This window comes from Saimiri boliviensis, chromosome 9 (genome assembly GCF_048565385.1).
Source record: "Saimiri boliviensis isolate mSaiBol1 chromosome 9, mSaiBol1.pri, whole genome shotgun sequence".
In the NCBI taxonomy this organism is placed as follows: Eukaryota; Metazoa; Chordata; class Mammalia; order Primates; family Cebidae; genus Saimiri; species Saimiri boliviensis.
In genome coordinates this window covers 16,569,551-16,591,480 of record NC_133457.1, presented here as the reverse complement: position 1 = coordinate 16,591,480, position 21,930 = coordinate 16,569,551, and the positions used below count along the sequence as shown (strand labels likewise).

Here is a 21,930-nt window from a genome sequence, read left to right as displayed (position 1 = left end):
GAGGCATCTCTGACACTGTGCAGTGAGTGAGGAGTGGAGTTGGAGCTAGAGTTGACATTTTCTGACTCAAAGCATTCTTTCCCCACAGTTTCAGCTGCCTCCCAATTTCTACATGATGTCATTAGGGAAGAATGTTATAAACTGGCAGTCACCACTTTCAACCACTTTCATCTCCTGCTCAATGCACTGTGACAGTTCTGAAAAAAAGTGGGAGTCACTGAGAGAGTGAGACATGGGTGTGTTCTGACTCCCCCTTGCTGAGTTATGTCAGTATAGGCCTCTCCCATTTTGTGGCACCCCCCTTTCCCTCCACGTTTGTCTTCGCATATATAACCATTGCTTTTTTTCTGGTAAAGAATTGACTAAGCAGTGACACAGGAGAGGGTTGGTATTTTTGTTTATTTGTCCTTGCTCCAAAGTTGAGACCACATAGGGGTCATCATGAATTTGAGCAGATATTAAATTGAAATGTGAGAGCAGGAGAACACTTTTCCAGATGAATCTGTATTTAATTAGGTGGTCAAGCCAATCTAATTCTGATATTTGACAGCTTAACTCTCTGGTATTGAAAGGCCATTTGTGATGTAAAGCGTTTGTTAAAAGTAAGCATAATGGTTAAACTAAGATGCTGACTTTAAAGGTGATTGTCAGCCATACTACAGTATCTATCCTCAATAGTATCATAATTATACTAATTATGCCAACTTTATCACCTTAACTTTTCTCAACACTTGGGTCAGAGAACTATAAATAGAAAATTTCATGGATAATTTCACATAAGAGGAAATGATACAAAAAATATCATCTTTTAAAGTTTGACTAGAAAGTTGTATAGGAAAAATTCCAAATATGAGAATGAGTTTAAAGAAAAATTCTTATATAATAGTTGAATAATATTTATTTACTTCCACATGATTGTTTTAACATGCATTTAATTTTGTTCTGTATTTTGCCTCTCTAGATCAGAATTTTTATAGCAACATTTACACTAAGTATAAAAGGAAACTAATATTGGCTGGGCGCGGTGGCTCACGCCTATAATCCCAGCACTTTGGGAGGCCGAGACAGGTGGATCATGAGGTCAAGAGATCGAGACCATGCTGGTCAACATGGTGAAACCCCATCTCTACTAAAAATACAAAAAAATTAGCTGGGCATGGTAGCGCACGCCTGTAGTCCCAGCTACTCGGGAGGCTGAGGCAGGAGAATTGCCTGAACCCAGGAGGCGGAGGTTGCGGTGAGCCGAGATTGCGCCATTGCACTCCAGCCTGGGTAACAAGAGCGAAACTCCATCTCAAAAAAAAAAAAAAAAGGAAACTAATATTAATTCACATAGTAAGAGATACTATTAGTTGTTTACTATGAATGAATATCAAGTAAATGAAGGTTAAAAGAGCAAAACATCATTTTATAGCTATGAAATTTATCAAAAGTATTTTTGTTAGTATATAGTAAAATTGTTACACTTTGAAATTGGTGGTTTAACTGTAGTCATTTACAGATGGCTTAAGCTGTAAAAAAAAATTAGCACTCTTTAGCCCAGTAGTATCATCCTCTTTAGTTCTGGCTAAAATATATATATGTGAAGGTTTTATTTAGGTTGTTCTTTATAATATTTTTTAAAATGGATTTTGCCAAGTGCCTAGCAATTTGGGAACTGATTAAATTAGGGCAAAGCACTGTTAGCATATTATATGATTATTAAAAATATGGTTGTAAAGACCAAGTAGTAATATAAAAAGTCTTTATACTATAATATAGTGTTAAAAAATAGAAGACATCCTGTTGTTTGAAGTATGTTTATTTAACCATGTGGGAAAAACTGAAAAGTACAAAATGGAAACTATTGATTTATGCTATAAGGCGTTTAGGTGCTTTCATCATCTCCAGTTCATTTAAAAATGTGATGTCTCTGGTATCACAAACAAGCTGTAAGATATGAAATAAAAGTCAACATTTCAAGAAAAACATCAGGAATTTCTCTAAGAAATAAAACAGATTGAAGTGATGGCTTCCAATGTCATGGGAGACAACATAATTTCAATAAGAAGACAAATAACCTAAGTAAAGTCATACACTCAAAAAGGAAGCCATGGAACAAATGATGCAATATTTTGAATTTTTCAGAATGTTCCTAACATTTTTATAGGGGGACAATAGCAATATTTACATGGTTTCGAGACAGATACTTGCATTTTCAACTTATGAGTGAAATTAATTTCTCTATCCTTAAGTCATTCAAAAGACATTTTGAGATAAACCAACTGATTAATCCTTAGGTTACTATACCACTGGCATATATTATAATAGTCTGCTATATTTAAGCTGTGATGAAATCCTTGAAGTATTTAGAATAAAGTTTTAGAGAGCCTATTTAGCAAATTATCAATTCAGGTTAACATGGGAAAAACATTTAGCTATTTATCTTAAAAAGAGATACTTAAATATTTTATGCAATTAAGATTTAGGTGGCGAAAAGTATCTACTTATGTCTATTATATATTATAAATAAATGCTAGTGTAACACATTGCATCTATACTTCAGCTAGGTTGCTTTTAAAACTGATTTAAATGCAAAACAACATTCTAATATAGCTGTTTAATATAAATCCCAGGAAATTTTTCTGGGATTCATGAGTAAAAGGAATCTGTGCATTACTTCTTGGGTGGATATACAGGAAGAGGGCAAAACTCCAAAAAGAAAATAACTGTACATTATGTCTAGTCACATGGGACTTTAGACAGGTTCACAGAGATTTCCTAACCCCCAGGAGCTGCAGAAGAATCTGTATGCTCTCAGGAGTGGCAGAGGAGAAACAAGGAAAGTAGAAGCCAGCCTTGAGGCAGCAGTGGTAGCAAGAACGAATGACATCTTACTGTTAACATCTGACTGATAGCTAAGTTCCAGAGAAGCCAATGGATGCCTCTGAAGATACTAATTTGAACAGATGCTTTTTAAAGCCAGATAGCAATCTATTTTTTTAGTTCCCACAACTCCCCAAACAGAATAAGTACCTAGAAAAAATACAGGGGCTCACCAATTGAAAGAAGAAACTTGGAGATAAAATCTAACTTGTAACTCTTCAATATTTTTAAATTGTCTTAACATTTATGTGGAAAATGCTAAATTCAACACAGTTTTTCTCTTAAAAGATGAGGTTTTTTTTTTCTTCCTGCCACCATCTCTATTCCAAACTACATGGCCTCACTGAAAATATTTATTACAAAGACAGAGAATCATAGGCTTTTAAAATCAGAATAGTTGTTTGAGATGTTGAGTTCATTGGTTCCCAGACTCCCAGTGATGCAGATCATCTGGAGACCCTGTCAAACGCCAGCTTTCCAGGCCCTCTCCTGGAAATTCTTATGTAGTGAGTTTGTAGTAAGTCTGGGAATTTGTACTTTTAGCAATGCAAGTACCACAGGTGATTCTTATCCTTAGGAAATTTTAGGAAATATGGAAACTTTGAGCCCAGCTCTATTTCTTCAGAAAGGAGGAGATGCATCCAAATGTTACATGACCAGTAAGTCAGTGCCGGATGTGAGACTCTTACTGCAGCATCCTGTGATTTCTCTTTTTCTAACTACTTAGTGGCTTTAAATTATAATCAGAGTAGGAGTTCTATCTAGATGGTTTCAACAAAAACAAACAAACAAACTTCATAAAGATATGTAAAAAAAAAGTAGAAAACATGGATTTTTCATTGACAACAGTCTGTATTAAAACACATTTTACATATACATAGTGTACTGCTTACATGCCTATGTTGTGTCACATAATAACTTAATTAAAAAATACATATATATTAAAATACTAAGACATTTAACTCAAACTCGGACATCTGGAACCCTCAGTTCTTAGATCCCCTATGAGTTTCATGGGAGTGACTGTTTAAGGGTGACAATGGTGGTATAAAAAACATTGGGTTGAGTAGGAACAAAATGGAGGTTCCTGGTATCCTACTCTGCCACAAAGCGTTCTACTTTTATATATTTTATATGCAAGTCTTCAGTATACAATTCCATGTAAATGAAGAATTCTGTGGTTAAAACCTGTCAGCATTGCATTACAGCTAAGTTCACCACACAAAACGACATATTTCAATCTTCAATAGTTAAGTAGAAAGCAATTTACCTTCCCGTAAGTGCAAACAGGAGGGATATAATTATATCCTCCCAAAACCAGAACATTTCAATATAGGATTTCTATATCAGGATAATACAAAATCGATTCCAAAATACATAGTAGAAGTCAATCTAATAATCTAGGTTACATACTCATCACTCTATCTCACCCTACACATGCCCAATACGCATCTCTTCCTGAAACTAAGTTTTGTGAATTTGCTGAGTAGAGAAGAATGATGAAGCAGGGCTATTAGATTAAAACTATTTATTTAATCTATGAAGCAAATCTCTATACTAATAGGTACAAACTGAAAATGAGTTTTTTGAAGAAAGTCCCTAATACAGCTTCATTCCAGCACAGTACAACTTAGTAACCACATTGGGGTAGGGTTGGTAACCTGAGTAATTAGCCTATATCCAACAGAAAGCCAAACTCTACTCTTTAACCAAATAGTTTTTATAGCTGAAAATCAATTTTCTCAGAGAGTGCATATTTAGAACCTTAGACATATCAAAGATTTTAAGATGATAGCCTGGTACTACTTTACATCACACTTCTTTTGTTTTCCTGTTCTATTATTACTTTTTATCTTCTCCTCCCCCCAAGTTCATCAAGGCTTGCTGTCAATTAACTTCAAGGCTCAGAACAAAAGTTCTGTAAGAGAAGATTGACAATGCTAATTATTGGCAACAGTTTTTGGCTTTTTAGTTGCCTTGTCAGATCTTGCAGTGCCGTCTTAAATGGCTCCATATTTTTTCAGGCATATGTAGTATTTTTGAAAATCAAACCGATTACTGTTGACTTGATTCTCTATGCAATATAAAGCTAGGCAATTTTTAAGCAGAACTTTGAGCAGAAACTCACATCAGGGTGTCTGGTTGCAAAACAACAGAAAATGATTCTGGCTAAAATGCATGGCCTCTTTTTACTACTGTTAAGTTGTTAAGGTTCGGCTCTGTGTCCCCATCCAAATCTCACCTTGAATTGTAATAATTCCTATGTGTCAAGGGTGGGACCAGGTGGAGATAATTGAATCACAGGGGCAGTTTCCCCCATGCTGCTCTCATTAGTGAGTGAATTCTCATGAGATTTGATGGTTTTGTAAGAGGCTTCCCCCTTTGCTTGGCACTCATTCTCTCTCCTGCCGCCCCCTGAAGAGGTGCCTTCTGCCGTGATTATAAGTTTCCTGAGGCCTCTCAGCCATGCAGAACTGTGAGTCAATTAAACCTCTTTCTTTATAAATTACCCAGTCTCAGGTATTTCTTCATAGCAGCAATGAGAATGGACTAATACAACTACTTTTCTCAACAAACCTTAGATACTTAATGAGTGCTTACTATGAGTTACTTTTCACTTTATAAAATTTAAATTTGATATGTTAAACATTATTGTTTTAATAATTCTTTCCTAATCTTATCCCTAGAATAGCAGGAAATAATGTCATTTGGATGAATGCATGTGTTGCTTTTGAACTGGTCTACCTTATATAAATTAAAATATTTCTCTGGAAGAAAGATGAACTATAAAGTCCAATAGAGAATATAAAGCACTATAGCGAGGAATTGACAGTCTTAATCAATGACTCTCTTTTACTATATGATGCTGCCTTCCCATTAGTAAGGGAAAGAGTAATTCCAAATTGGAGATGGTTGGATTCACATGAGGTCATGGAGAATGGAAGATGTGTCAAGAGGTGACATGGAAGAGGAAGAGTGAAAAACTGCTCGTCACAATGTTTTCAGAGAATGACAAGCAGGTTGGCAGTAATATGTTTTTTGTTGAGGGGTATGATCAGAGATAAATCTAGAAAGAAAAGTAAAGGTCAGTGCCAGAAGTGGTGGCTCATGCCTATAATCCCAACACTTTGGGAGGCCAAGACGGGTGGATCGTGAGGTCAGGAGTTTGAGACCAGCCCAACCAACATGGTGAAACCTTGTCTCTACTAAAAATACAAAAAAAAAAAAAAAAAAAAAAAAAGAGAGAGAGAGAGAAAGTTAGCCAGACATGGTGACAGGTGCCTGTAATCCCAACTACTCTGGAGGGTGAGGCAGGAGGATCACTTGAACCAGGGAGGCAGAGGTTGCAGTGAGCCAAGACCATGCCATTGCACTCCAGCCTTCAGCCAGGGCGACAGAGCAAGACTCTGTCTCAAATAAGAAGAAAAGTAAAGTAAAGGTCAAATAATTCTGGTGGGTTAGAATTAAGTCATAAAGGAAATTATTGGAAGAAATGTCCCACATCCTCACAGAATGGATAGTAATGTTGGAAACAGGCTCAAAAGTGGCCTGGAATCAAGAAGGGCTGGACAAAAAGAATGACAAACTAGACGAGGTGTCATGACTCACACCTGTAATCCCAGCACTTTGGGAGGGCAAGGCAAGCATATCTCTTGAGGTCAGAAGTCCAATAACAGCCTGGCCAACATGGTGAATCCCTGTCTCTACTAAAAATACATTTAGGTGGACATAGTGGCACATGCCTGTAATCCCAGCTACTTGAGAGGAAGAGGCAGGAGAATGTCTTGAACTTGGGAGGCAGAGGTTATAGTGAACAGAGATCATGTTACTGCACTCCAGCCTGCCCAGATCAAAACAAACAAACAAACAAAAAGAAGACCAACTAAATAACAAAAACAAACAAACAAGCAAGACAGTGTCATTGGGAAGATGCTGGCACTCCAGGGTTGTTCCCGCTGGTAACTCAGTGCTGGCCACTGAACTACAACATTCCGGTGTATAATTTCTAAATGGCCTCTCCTTTTTTTTTTTTTTCCCCCACATTATTTGCTTAAGATTCAAAGTGGTGAACATATGGCTTGCAGGTTACTCACCTGTTCCATAGCTGACCAGGGAAGGGAAGAGAGGCTATTTTTTTAAATCTATTTTCTAGGAAGACAGCATCCAACCACCTTCTAAGACTCACATAATGAGAAATTTTAGGGATTTGGTCATGTGATCAAAATATGATAGATTCAAGGATTGGGCAGCTAAAACCTAAGTTATTATGTTCATTACAGGGAGTGAAAACTATTAACCAGAGTTGGCTTTATCTACAGTACACTAAAGAAGGGAGGAACTGGTGCCACAGAACTTGACTAGAAAATCATTGCTAGGCTGGAGTTAACGAGACTGTGAAAATGTGCAAAGCCATTACTGAGGGGCTTATCTGAGCTTCACCTTGTCATGGTAGTACTGGATGGATTCAATTCTCCTTTTATGTAAACTTACAGACCAAGAGAAAGAAAGCTGAATTTTAGTAGGAACACTGTTGTACTTTCTGTTAGTAGTGTTCCTGGGAAATAACTCTACCTGATCTTTTAGAATTCCAGATTTCCTAATCAGATATCAACAAAGACAGTCAATCTGCATCTAGAAATTAAAGTCTAGAAGAAAGGCAAGTGCAGAACTTTGTCCCATTGTCCTCTCCTGATATGGTATTTCAAGGTGAATGTCTTCCCTCTGATTTGTAAGGTGTAATTCTTACCAGAAACTTACATCTTCAAAGTACCAGCTCTTATTTTCAACAATGAAAAATAAGGAATGTAAAGAAATAATTGAACACACACACACACACGACTAGAAACATCAGTGACAAGGCCAAAAGGTTTACAAAGATGTTGCCACTAGATCCTCCAGCTTGACTAACTGAGCTGCTGCTCCCAGCATCACCAGCTTTAAATACTGCCAGGACCATTAAAAAATGGCCAGGACCCAGAAGGTTGTTGAAATATCTTGGTTGAATTGGATTTGCTTGAACTTTCAAAAGATCATCTACATTTCCAGAAATTCTGTTCTTCAGTGGTATTTTAGACTTTGATGTTCACTATCAATTTTGATCACTCTCTATGACTAAGAGACGATACATTATGTAAACAACAAAAATTAGGCTCTATGCCTACATCCTTCTTCGGCTTCATTCCTTTTACTATGACATTGGTTTAAGAAACACACACAAAAATGAGCAGGTCATCATAGCTGAGTTTGCAGGTTGTTCTCATTTTGATAATTTACATCAGTTATTTTAAATTTCATGCATTAAAGAGAGGGTTTTTTTTTACACATGACCATCTCTCTGGTGTAAACTATTTCAGTTATTGGTCAATTTTAGAAAAAAAATAAGAGAAATATTACATTGATTGGTAAATAGTTTTATTTTAAAATTATTCATTAATGTCTCATGATAGAGGATAAAAGGCATGTGTTCACACTGATGTCACCGTATATTAAAGTCTCTAGATCTGTGATGTTTCACAATTAAGCACTGATACTAAATACATCACACCTTGTAACTGTGTACCATTAAAATTATTTATAGTGATATAATTTCCAATGATTGAATATAAACTCACAGCTAACCATTTACTTGATAAGACATTTAGTTGCATTATTTCATTTAATAATCTTTACAACTATTATATAGAAAAATGTCACTACTGTCTTCATCTCAAAGACAAGCAAACTTAAGCATCGTAATTTAAATAACTTACCCAAGATTGCACAGCAAATAAATCTTAGTTTCCTAGATGTTTTAGACTGTGCCCCTGCAACAGATACAGATATATGTGAAAACGCTATAGTAAAAATCCTTTGTCACTGCTATTTCAGACTCCAGACAACACTACTAGGGGACCGGCTTCTTTAGGATATGTTATTAATATCTCTATGCAATTTTTCTCATATATTTTACCACATCTTGACTTCTGCAATGGCCATGCTAAAAGAAGATTCTTTCAGTAGCTTTGGTAAATTACTGATTGTTTATCATATAATATAAATTGTTCTAACTAATTTTCAATAAATGAATACTGATAGTTCAACACGTTTCAAAATAATCTTAATAGCTTGGTTTGTGAGGCAAATCCTAGAGTATTGTCTAATTAAGCTGCTTTGGAACACACAAACACATCTTCATTGCCATTGGAACTGCTGATTAGTGGCAAATCACTCTTTTCATAATGAAACTTGGATTTCTCTGCAGGGCTGAGAGAATTTGAAAAGAGCTAATAGAAAACTCATCCCAGTTGTTCTCTAGTGCCTTTATTTATAACAAAATCTACAATTACAATCATTCGTATGTGAAGCAAAGAAATAGGCCTTTAAAGGCTTTATGAGGAGACTAATTCCTAACAAAATGAGAATTAGCCATTTGATATTTTTTCAACTGGTTAACTATATTTTTCTGAGCTTATTAAAAACTTATTCTGAGCATCTGGAAAACCCTAGAAAAAAATATATGCCAAATAAGGCTTCTGTTGTATCAGCCAAAGTCATGATGAGTATTAAAAAAAGAAAACTTATATACAACTTACCTATTACTTGCCTAGAATTACCATTTACCCCAGAGTGTCTTCCAGACTTGCTAACTCACATCCTTAACCAAATTTTTAGCATGATACCCTTAACATATGGGATTTTAAAATTTATTTATTAATTATAGACTTGCCCCATTCTATGGAAAATACGCATTATAAACCATGCATAAATACAGAATTTTTAAAGGATGAGATAAACTTACTTTAAATAATTATTTTATTTTATTTTTAACTATACCAAAAAAAACCCACTTTGAGTTGTCATGAGATCCAGTTTCAGTTTTCTGCATATGGCTAGCCAGTTTTCCCAGCACCATTTATTAAATAAGAAAGCCTTTCCTTATTGCTTGTTTTTGTCAGGTTTGTTTAAGATCAGCTGGTTGTAGATGTGTGGTCTTATTGCTGAGGTCTCTATTCTGTTCCATTGGTATATATGTCTATTTTGATACCAGTACCATGCTGTTTTGGTTACTGTAGCCTTTTAGCATGGAGTCAGGTAGTATGATGCCTCCAGCTTTCTTTCTTTTCTTTTCGTTTTTTTTTTGGCTTAGGGTTGTCTTGGCTTTACAGGCTCTTTTTTGGTTCCATATGAATTTTAAAGTAGTTTTTCTAATTCTGTGAAGAACGTCAATGGTAATTTGATGGAAATAGCATTGAATCTATAAATTACTTTGAGCACTATGGCCATTTTCATGATACTGATTCTTCCTATCCATGAGGATGCAATATTTTTCCATTTATTTGTGTCCTCTCCTATTTCCTTGAGCAGTGGTTTGTAGTCTTCTTTGAAGAGGTCCTTCACGTCCCTTGTTAGCCGTATTCCCAGATATTTTGTTCTCTTTGTAGCAAGTGTGAATGGGAGTTCATTTATAATTTGGCTCTATGCTTGTTTACTGTCAGTGTATAGGAATGTTTATGATTTTTGCACATTGATTTTGTATTCTGAGACTTCCCTGAAGTTGCTTACTAGCTTAAGAAGATTTTGGAATGAGACAATGGAGTTTTCTAAATATAGAATCATGTTGTCTGCAAACAGAGACAATTTGACCTCCTCTCTTCCTATGTGAATACCCTTTATTTCTTTCTCTTGCCTGATTGCCCTGGCCAGAACTTCCAATACTATGTTGAATAGGAGTGGTGAGAGAGGGCATCCTTGTCTTGTGCTGGTTTTTAATGGGAATACTTCTAGCTTTTACCCATTAGTGTGATATCGGCTGTAGGTTTTTCATAAATCGTGCTTGTTATTTTGAGATATGTTGTATCAATACCTAGTTTATTCAGAGTTTTTAACATGAAGGGATACTGAATTTTATCAAAGACCTTTTCTGCATCTATTGAGGTAATCATGTGGTTTTTGTCATTGTTTCTGTTTATGTGGTGGATTGTGTTTATTGATTTGCTTGTGTTGAACCAGCCTTGCATCCCAGGGATGAAGCCGACTTGATATGGTGAATAAGCTTTTTAATGTGCTGCTTGATTCATTTTGCCAGTATTTTATTGAGGATTTTCACATCGATGTTCATCAGAGATATTGGCCTAAAGATTTTTGTTGTTTTGTCTCTGCCAGGTTTTGGTATCGGGATGATGCTGACCTCAGAAAAGGAGTTGGGGAGGAGTCCCTCCTTTTCTTTTGTTTGGAATAGTTTCAGAAAGAATGGTACCAGCTCCTTTTTGTACTTCTGGTAGAATTTGGCTATGAATCTGTTTGGTCCTGATCTTACTTTGGTTGGTAGGCTATTTGTTACTGACTCAATTTCAGAATTGTTATTGGTCTATTTAAGGATTTGACTTCTTCTTTGTTTAGTCTTGTGAGGGTGTATGTATCCAGGAATTTATCCATTTCTTCTAGATTTTCTAGTTTATTTGCATTGAGGTGTTTATAGTATTCTCTGATGGTAGTTTGTATTTCTGTGGGGTCAGTGGTGATATTCCCTTTATGATTTTTTTATTGTGTCTATTTGATTCTTCTCTCTTTTCTTCTTTATTAGGCTAGCTAGTAGTCTATTTTATTAATTTGTTTCAAAAAACCACCCCCTGGATTCACTGATATTTTTGGAAGGAAGGTTGTGTGTGTGTGTGTGTGTGTGTGTGTGTGTGTGTGTGTCTATTTCCTTCAGTTATGCTCTAAGCTTAGTTATTTCTTATCTTCTAATGGTTTTTGGATTTCTTTGCTCTTGCTTCTCTAGTTTTTTTTAGTTTTGATGTTAGGATGTCAATTTGAGATTTTTCTAGCTTTCGGATGTGGGTATTTAGTGCTATAAATTCCCCTCTTAACGCTGCTTTAGCAGAGTCCCAGAGGTTCTGATACATTGTCTATTTGTTCTCATTGGTTTCAAAAACTTGATTTCTTCCTTAATTTCATTATTTATCCAGGAGCCATTTAGGAACAGGATGTTCAATTTCCATGTAGTTGTGTGGTTTTGACTGAGCTTCTTAATCTGAGTTCTAATTTAATTGCAGTGTGATCTGAGAGACTGACTTCAGCTTTTTGCATTTGCTGAGGAGTGTTTTACTTCCAATTATGTGATTGATTTTAAAGTAAATGCCATGTGGCACTGAGAAGAATGCATAGTCTGTTGATTTGGTGTGGAGAGTTTCATAGATGTCTATTAGGTCCACTTGATCCAGAGCTGAGTTCAAGTCCTGAATATCCTTGTTAATTTTCTGTCTTGTCGATCTGTTTAATATTGGCAGTGGAATGTTAAAGTCCCCCACAATTTTTTTTTTTTTTTCTTTTTTTGAGATAGAGTCTCTGTCGCCCAGGCTTGAGTGCAGTGGCATGATCTCGGCACACTGCAATCTCTGCCTCCTGGGTTCAAGCAATTCTCCTGCCTCAGCCTCCTGAGAAGCTAGGATTACCAGCTTGCATCACCATGTCTGGCTAATTTTTGTATTTTTAATAGAGATGGGTTTCACCATGTTGGCCAGGCTGGTATCAAAATCCTGACCTCATGATCTTCCTCCTCAGCCTCCCAAAGTTAGGCCTGGGATTACAGGCGTAAGCCATTGTGCCCAGCCCAAAGTCCTCCACTACTATTGTATGGGAGTCTAAATCTCTTTGTAGGTCTCTAATAACTTATTTTATGAATCTGGGTGCTCCTGTATTGGGTGCATACATATTTAGGATAGTTAGCTCTTCTTGTTAAATTGATCCCTTTACCATTATGTAATGCCCTTCTTTGTCTTTTTTGATCTTTGTTGGTTTAAAATCTGTCTTGTCAGGAACTAAGATTGCAATTCCTGCTTTTTTCTGCTTTCTATTTGCTTGGTAAATTTTCCTTCATCCCTTTGTTTTGAACTTGTGTATGTCTTTGCACATGAGATGAGTCTTTTGAATACAGCACACTAATGAGTGTGCTCTTTATCCAATTTGCCAGTCTATGTTTTTTAATTGAGGCATTTAGCCTATTTAAAATGTGCCTATATTTGAAGCTAGCTCTGCCATTTACTACATGCCTGACTTTGTATAAATTCCTTAGTCCATCTCTTCTCTAACATAGGGATAATAACTCCTGTATGCTGAGTTGGGAAAAGTTTAAAATAAGGTAAAATGTAAGCAATCCCTTGTAAGTATAAAAATTATGCATATTATTATCACTATTATTAAAAGCTGACATAATTCAAACACATTTATATTGACTTTTTACATAGAAGGTATTTTTGAATTATATTCATCATTTAAAATCAGGAATCTGTTTTTCAAAAAAAAGCAATAATTTCATTTCATGTTTTAAAATCAGTACAGACTGTTTAAGTTTGGTATGATGTAACTGATGTTCATAATAGCAATATCTCAGATACTGAAAAATCCACAGTAAATTTTGAGTTATCATAAAAGAATTTTTATTCGTTTATTCAATATATGTTACATGTTATTAGGCACTATTCTGGGCTCTGTCTGAGTATACAGCATTGAAACATAAACCAAGATTCCCAAGCAGATAGTAAATGGCAGAGCTAGCTCCACATACAGGCCCATTTGACTGCAAGATCAGTGTGCTTTTCCATTCTCTCTTCTGGAATGAAAACTTCAATATATAGATTATCTACAGTAAGCCAAACAATGTACTAGGCACCTTACGTACATATGCTAATTGTTTTAATCCCATAATTATTTTATGAATTAGATACTGTATCTACTTCTGTATCCATAAGATTTTAACTCTCATGGAGTTTAAAATCTACTGGAGGGAAAGAGACTATAAACAAAATAAATAAGTAAACTATGTAGTATATTAGAAAGTGATGAACGGCAGTAGGGAAACTAAAATAAGGAAGAGGAATAAGATTATTGACATTTTAAAAAGGGTTATTAGGAAATGTTTCTCTGTGAAGTTAATATTTGAATAGCAATCCAAAGTGGAGAAAGCAGGTTTGATCAGATGTAATGGTGGAACCTCAAGTGGCCAGAGTGGCTGGAGCAGAGTGATTTAGGGAACATAGTGAGAGATAAAGACAGGGATGTAACAGTTAGGTGAAGGATACTGTACATCACCGAGGATTCAGGTTTTTAATTCAAATTAAATGGGGGTGTCTGTGGCCAGCTCTGAGTAGGAAGTCACATAATCTAACTTTAACACAATCACTGTGGTAGCTGTGATAGAATTAAAATCATTAGGGAGATTATCGAGGAGGATTCTGCAATCATCTAGAAGATCAATGATGAAGTTTTGGCCCACCATTTGGTAGCAGAGGAGGTTATGAAAACAACCCAAGGTGGAATATGTTAAAATAGAGTCAACAAAATTCACTGATGAATTAGTATGAAATGTAAGAAGAGAAAATTGGGAGGAGCAGATTTTGGGGGAAGATCAAAATCTCACTTTTGGACATGTTAAGTTTGAGATGGCCATTAGAATCCAAGGAAGCATGTTTATTTGGCAATTGGTTAGGTATTTGGAATGGTCCCAATGGAGTTATAAATATGTTAAATATAATTCAATATTACATATAATTTATTTTGATCCTATGCAAATTGTTCACCAGGTCACATTAATATATGGCAAAGCAACTCTTCTTTAAATAGAATAGTAAATTAAATAAATCACTCTGGTTCCCAGTCAATTTGAATAAATTATGAGGCTAACAACAGAAAACCTACAAAAACATCTGAGCATCACCATTTATGTATTAAATTAAACTAACATTTGAGAATAAAACTATCACATTTAATTTTTGCTTTTTTGATGCCCTTAAAACAAGTAAAAGGGAAACTAGAGGGTGTGAGTTCAGAATAATAAAGATATTGACAAGTAAATAAATGCTGAAGAAGAAAACCCTTAAATACAAATAATATTTGAAAAATCCATCAGAAGCAATAAAACTCAGTTTAACATTTAGCAGATTAGTAATGTATTAACTGATGCACCAATATGAAGTCAATTTTAATATCTTTTTATGTTTATGTGAGCATGCAAGAACGTGTGTGTGTGCAAACTAACAACATATGCAAGATGCCATTCTCAATTTAGAAGATTTCATCATGATATTGCAATGGTCACATTCCATGTAATTCGTTTAAACATGGGAAGTGTATATTAACCCCCATTTATGTATATCTGTAGTCATAGTTCTAGTTACTAGAATGCAGCTCCTTTAGTCAATTCCACATACCATAATTCCACTCATTTTTCAGAGCCCTTTCCCTTCATGAATTCTTTCTAAAACTTTCTAAATTCACATGATGTCCTCCAACTCTTCATAACCTTCGAACTTTATGAACTGCTCTATTCAGAGTACTTAGAAAACTGATTGGCAGAGAGTAGGCACTCAGAAAATATTTATTGAATAAATGGATAAATAAGTGAATTGAAAAACAAAGCATACTCTATCCTCTCTTTGCAATTAATAATGAACGTTTTTACATTAAACCTTCTGAGAAGTTGTACAGTTCAGATACCCATTTAACTTTGTCTTTCCTAAGCTTACTTGACCTCCTTATTTTTTTCTCTCTTAACCTACTTACATAGAACTCTTTCTGGGAAACATGCTTTGGGTAATCCAAGCATGGGGGGGAATGGGCTACTAATGCATTACAAAAATCCTATTTTAAAAATATTGGCTACTTCTTAATTTTTTTTTTTTTTTTTTTTTGAGATGGAGTTTTGCTCTTGTTGCCCAGGCTGGAGTGCAATGGCGCGATCTCAGCTCACCGCAACCTCCGCCTCCTGGGTTCAGGCAATTCTCCTGCCTCAACCTCCTGAGCAGCTGAGATTACAGGCACGCACCACCATGCCCAGCTAATTTTTTGTATTTTTAGTAGAGATGGGGTTTCACCATCTCTATTCAGGATGGTCTCGATCTCTTGACCTTGTGATCCACCCGCCTTGGCCTCCCAAAGTGCTGGGATTACAGGCTTGAGCCACCGCGCCCGGCCTTCGTAATATTTTTCTTATACTAGTTTTATTTTGGAAGAATGCAGTGGTGTCTTGTTGTGCTTTTTTTTTTTTTTTTTTTTTTTTTTTTTTTTTTGAGACAGAATCTTTCCCAGGCTGGATTGCACTGGCACGATCACAGCTTACTGCAGCCCCAACCTCCTGGGCTAAAGCTATCCTCCCACCTCAACATTCCAAGTAGTTGGGACTATAGATGCTCACTAACATTCTAACTTTTTTATTATTTGTAGAGACAAGGTCATGCCATGTTGCCAGACTTGTCTCGAACTCCTGAGCTCAAGCATTCTCCTGTCTCGGCCTACCAAAGTGCTGGGATTATAGGCATGAGCCGCCACACCCAGCAATTTGTAATTCTAAAGTTCAATTAAAACAGTGATGGCCTAGGTTTTGTGCTACAGTCTGTATATTATCTCAAAAAGATTGATAATTTCTTAACATCTGTGCCTCCCTCTTTATGCACATGATGCATTAGTGGTACAAGATAAGACGAAAATATGCATTTTTCTGTACTGTATTGGAGGTAAATTCAGTATGTGATAAATCAGCAGTCATTAGAAGTAATTAAAGGAAGCTAAATAGGAATTGATTTGGAGTCATATAACCAAAGTAAGACAATCACTTCAAACTCTCATTCAATTATGTCTACAGTGTAAAAGCAGCAGAAATTGAAGATGTCTGAAGATAACTGTGATTCATTAGTTTTAGCTTTTGCTAAGTAGTCAAATTTTGAAAGTTTGAATTGCTCTGCTCTATAATTGAAGAAAAAAAATATTGGGAAGTGGGGAAGGAAAAGAAAAAGAAATAAGATAGAAGACTTGCCACTCTTTTCAATGTCATTATTCCAACAGAGTAGAGGTCAGTGAACTTTTTCTTGAAAGAGCCAGACAGTAAATATTTGAAGCTCTGTGAATCATACTGTCTTTGCTGCAACCCTGCCGCTGTAGCACAGGAGCCCTGAAGAATGGACATGACTATGTTCTTATACTATATTATCTGTGAAAACAGGCAGCTGGGTAGATTTGGTCCATAACAGTTTGCAGTTCCTTGCTATAGAGGACAAAAGCTCCCCAAGCTACAGCATTAGTCAGTCGTCTGTGACAGAGCATGTACCCTCTGGTACTTTGGGATTTAAGAGGTTCCTCAAAGTCAAATCTTTTCTTACATTTCGTCAACCTTAGTGCTTTAAATTCTCATTATGGTATCATTATTTTAGCCACTTCCTTGGTTTAACACATTTTCACACTAAATCTCTTCTTGAGCACAGAACTAGTTCATTTATTCACTCCCATCAGAGAGATCATTAGTAGATGGCCTACAGAATAATTTTATCCCGAGAATTGTTGAAAGGGTAAGGCTGAGAAAGTGTGGCTGAGGGGCATCTAAGACTTTCTTGAGACTTCAGGCTTGTTGGAAAAGAATCAGGTGAGAGGAGGGGACACAAAGTCAAGCCAGAGCTTGCCAAAATTAGACCTCACTGCTTCAGTTTTCCTAAAACTGTCTCTGGCCTGTCAGTAGAATTTAATTTGACCTCAATTCTATTTCTGTAAACAGAGATATGAATGTTGTTTGTGAAGTGTGTTCAGGGAAGTAAGAGAGAAGACAAGTGGAGAGTAGGGATTTATGCCTTATTTTGACATTTGCAGATCCTTTTTTCTTATTCTTTTATATATAGAGAACACCAAATAAGTGCCTGACGCATTGGGTCACCTTACCTCCACTTCTAAAGAGAGGAAAAGTTATCTAAGTTCTTTTTCAGCCTTTCCTCTCTTGGCCTATTCCTATATTATTGCTTTCTTTTTGACTCTTGCTTCTTCATCCTAATAATCAAAGTGGCAGAAGATGGGGAAATGAGGGAGAAAAAAGCAATAGGATATGGAAAGGTATGAGGGACCAAGGGACAAGAACAAGAAATAGGACAATTTTGACGTTTCCCCTTTCTAATCACAATTTCTCCCATGACAGGAAAACATAATGACTTTACAGAAATAAGCCCCATGTTTACTTTAAAATACCTTAGGAAGCATTGGAAAATAATATTGTTATATAATTCCAAGAAAAGAAACATGCACTCCAATAAAGGCTTAGAAGGATTAATTTTTCATGTAATTTTAATATGTATAAAAGGGTATGAAAAGCTGTCTATGGTTTACTGTGGATAAATTTCAGCTTCTCAAACTCTAATAAAAGTCATCATTATGCAACCGAATTTGTAAATTCTCCATTAAAAGATGATTTATGTGATCAAAGTAAATGAAATACAGACCCCGTGAACCACATGTGTTCACAAGTACAAGTTTCTGATATAGAATTTACGTTGAAGCAATTCAAATTCATCTTACCTGATGAGTAAAAGCATGAATTTAATAAAATATCTTGTAAGAAAATAAGTGTCACTCATTTTTTAAATGATCTAATTTTATGGAACATAATCATATGTTTATAAATACTTGGAATATTATGAATGTCTTTGCACAATATTTAATATTGAAAATGCATTACAGTGAATATGAGTGTTATTTGTAATATAATCAAAACATGAAAGGTTAATCAGGAATGCCAACAAAAATATGATTCATAATTCTCCTATTTTCCTAGTTTCAAGATCTATCATGGCCTCTAAGTTACAATACTTAGAACTAGAAACAATATAATGCAGATCTCAAAATTAATAAATGTAGATTTTCATCGTTACCTACAAATCCCTTTTCATATGCTGACATATGTTTTCATTTTATTTTTAATATTTTTCTCCGGAATGAAGTTTGAACTTTTCCCTCTCCATTTTTGCACAGTGTAACACTTAGTAATGAGCTAAGAGAATTCATGTACTAAATACAATAACAGATCCAAGTTAATGATCCTGTATTGCTCTTGACCTGTCTGATGTGATCTGAAGAAATGTATTTTCACTTGCGGCACATTTTTGCTCCAGCAGCTCAGACAGTAGCACCACAGAACTTTTAACATGAGGAACTTAGTCGTCTCTTCAATTAGCTAAGAATTTATAAGTGGATAGAAGTGACTTAAGTCATTTTATGCTTTTTTTGTCATAATGACATAATCATCAGATGAATCCTCAAGGAAGCTCTTCTTCAAAAATATATATATTAAATATATGTATATATACACATATGTGTGTGTGTGTATGTGTGTGTATATGGAAAGCCAAAAAAAGAGAGAGATAATACTAAATGACCTTGTAAAATCTATTGCATCTTCTAATCTGATCTCACTAGCCTGACCCCAGGAGCCTCAACAAACAAGCCTTGAACATCATTCTCTAATGACTTGATTCACCACTGTCACCAAAGGTGACATTGAAATTAGACAGCATTTCCATATCTTACCACCAATAATAAAATAAATCCCATTCTCTTCTGCAGTGATCTATTTCAATGTGTAATACGGTTTCATCAGCATCAGTCTTTGAGCATTTTAATTCTCATAACACGTTGCTCATAGTGTTCAGCTAGTTTTTGCTCGGTCCTCTCAATATTCTGAAATCTGTCTCAAATCCACCCTTATTCATAAGACGGTGCTACCCTGAAGTAACTTTCCATTTCTCAATCTTCTAGAACATCTATTATAACAGATACTTTGGTATTTTAAAAATATTGTGTATTTAATCTAAATATTTCATCAGCATAAATCTTATCTTTCTAAGTAATGGAAATTGCATTTGATTCAAGTTTCTATCTTGAAACATATATGCATTTCGAAGTAGATTATTTAATGGATACAGCATGATGTTTCAAACAGGCATTTTGAAGGGTGAATGGAAGAGGAAATATTTATAATAGTGGTTTTTGTTTCAAGTCCTTTGCAAGTATTTGACAACAAGTAGATCCAGGCTGATTGATAGAGTGGAGTATATCACTATAATTAGAAAAAGTTGTTCAAAAAGAAAAATGCTGAAAAATTCTCAGAACAACTTTTTTGTTTCAGTTCATCTGTCACTACAAATGTCAGAGGTTTGTTCTTTCTTACTGTTATGTTTGATTTGTATAAATTTTTAACCTTTGTTTAACATATAGACATTTTGAACATTATGTTGATAACATTGTAAAGAGAGTTAGATTTACATGAACTCAAACCAAACTTCTAATTATTACTTCCACGTTTTTATTCTAAAATTCCACTGACTAAAAACTAACGATTAACTTTTTAATGATGTATCCAACTGTATTATGGAGAGAAATATTTGTGAGAGCAATGTTTTCATAGATACTCTCATCAAAATACAGAAGAATCAATGGCCTGACCTCTCAGGTTTCCAATTTATAGATTCTCGGAACAAAGTCTTCCTAGGAATGCTTAAACTTAATATGTGCTCTTAAGGTTATTCAAACTGAAATCCTGGATTTACAAATCTAATCTACTTACAAAAAATTGACCTCACCCTAATATTCAGAAGCAAATTCTTTCCTGGAAATAAGCATGTGCTTTCACCAGAGAGAAAAATAAAAAGTAAACTTAGTCAGTCATTCATCTTGTCGTTCTTTCATTCTGCATTTGTGGAACATTCATATTATTCACCCACAAGATATAAGTGTACTTAGCCCAATTCTGTAATCTATGTAGAGAGCTAGAATGCTACATCTGACATTGAAGGGCTTCCCATTAAACATATGAAATTCAGTTCAATCATTTTCAAATATTTATTATGAAATGACTCAATTCAACAGTCTTTCAGATGTGTTAAGGATGCAACTTTGAATCAGAGGAACCTGATCTTGTCCTCTCTGAATTTAAAGGTCATTGTAGAGTATATAAGCTAAAACTTGAAGGACAAAAATTAACTTATTATGCAGTGATATTCGGGCAGGACATTGCTAGCAAGAGTCTGGCTTTAAGGTAGAAATGAGCTCAGTATATTTGACCCCCCAAAATGATATGGCCTAAAATAGAAAACAATCAAAAACATATTTTTCTTCAGATTGTAGTGGGCGAAACAAAAGATGAGAGGTGGAAGAGAGGATATTGTGACAGGAAAACTTTCCTAGAAGAAATTTCTTAAAGTGGAAGCTCATTAAATGAAAGGCGAGTGGAAGTTCATAGGATAGCAGAAGGGGAAGGGAATTTGGACAGGTGCTGCTGGGCCCAGGTAGAGAGAAGTATAAGACAGAAGATACATTTTAGGAAATGGATGTTGTCCTACATAGCTAGAGTATTGGGTGATGACAAGTGCAGCAGAGCATAGTGGCAAATGAGGAGAGGCAGGTGTGTCAGTGAGGATTGCTAATGGCTGCAAACAAGAACGAAAACAAGAGGCTTAAATAAGAATTTACTTTTCTGAGAAGAAGTTTTATGGTAAGCAGTTATTGACTCTGATCAGTAGCTTAATTATATCAAGAATAAAGGCCATTCTCTAGGCCTTCCTCTCATGGGACTAACATGGTTGTAGCAGCTCTAATCCTGTCATCCTAACCCCATGTTAAATGTAGGAATTAAGGGATTGAGTGGCACAGAAAATAACCTTTTCTCTTACAGCATTTTTCTTATCAGGAATAAAAATTCTCTTCCAGAAACTCTCCAGAAAGCTTCCTCTTAGACCTGGATAACATGCCCACCTCAGATGAAAAATCCAGATTTCCTAAAATCAAGGAACCTTGGTCTAATAAGTCAAGGTTTTCTTAGCAAGGAAGAAGGAAGGGCAATAAGCATCATGGTGGCACTCATAATGTCTGCCAGGGCAGGAGCTGATGATGGAGGGCCTTGGAATTTTGTATGCTATGATAGGCTTCCTCCTATGGGCAAGAGGCCTCTACTGAAACCTTAGCTAACAATAACTTAATGATAGTCACATTCTTGTGTTCCTTTATATTTCCTAATTAAAACATTTTTGCTGCCATTTGTACATGACTTTTACTTCTTCCCTATTTTGCCCTTCCTTTTTCTGTGGGTTTTGTAGATAAAATCGATATAGCCTTAGTTATTTTGTTGTTTTATAAGCTAGTGCATTTGAATCCAATAAACAAAATCCACCAGAATTGAATTCCTTCTAAGTAGTTTTATAATATATCTTTAATCTATTAGAATAGACTTTTCTCTTGGGTCACAAATGTAGACACAAATATCATTTCCATTATTTTATT

The 21,930-nt window shown here is 35.4% G+C and overlaps 1 long non-coding RNA gene across 1 annotated transcript in view; it reads left to right on the top strand.

The window, feature by feature from the left end:
- Window positions 1-21,930, top strand: part of LOC141585519 (uncharacterized) — a 233,686-nt gene that overhangs the window by 185,887 nt on the left and 25,869 nt on the right. The gene's annotated exons all lie outside the window — the stretch shown is intronic.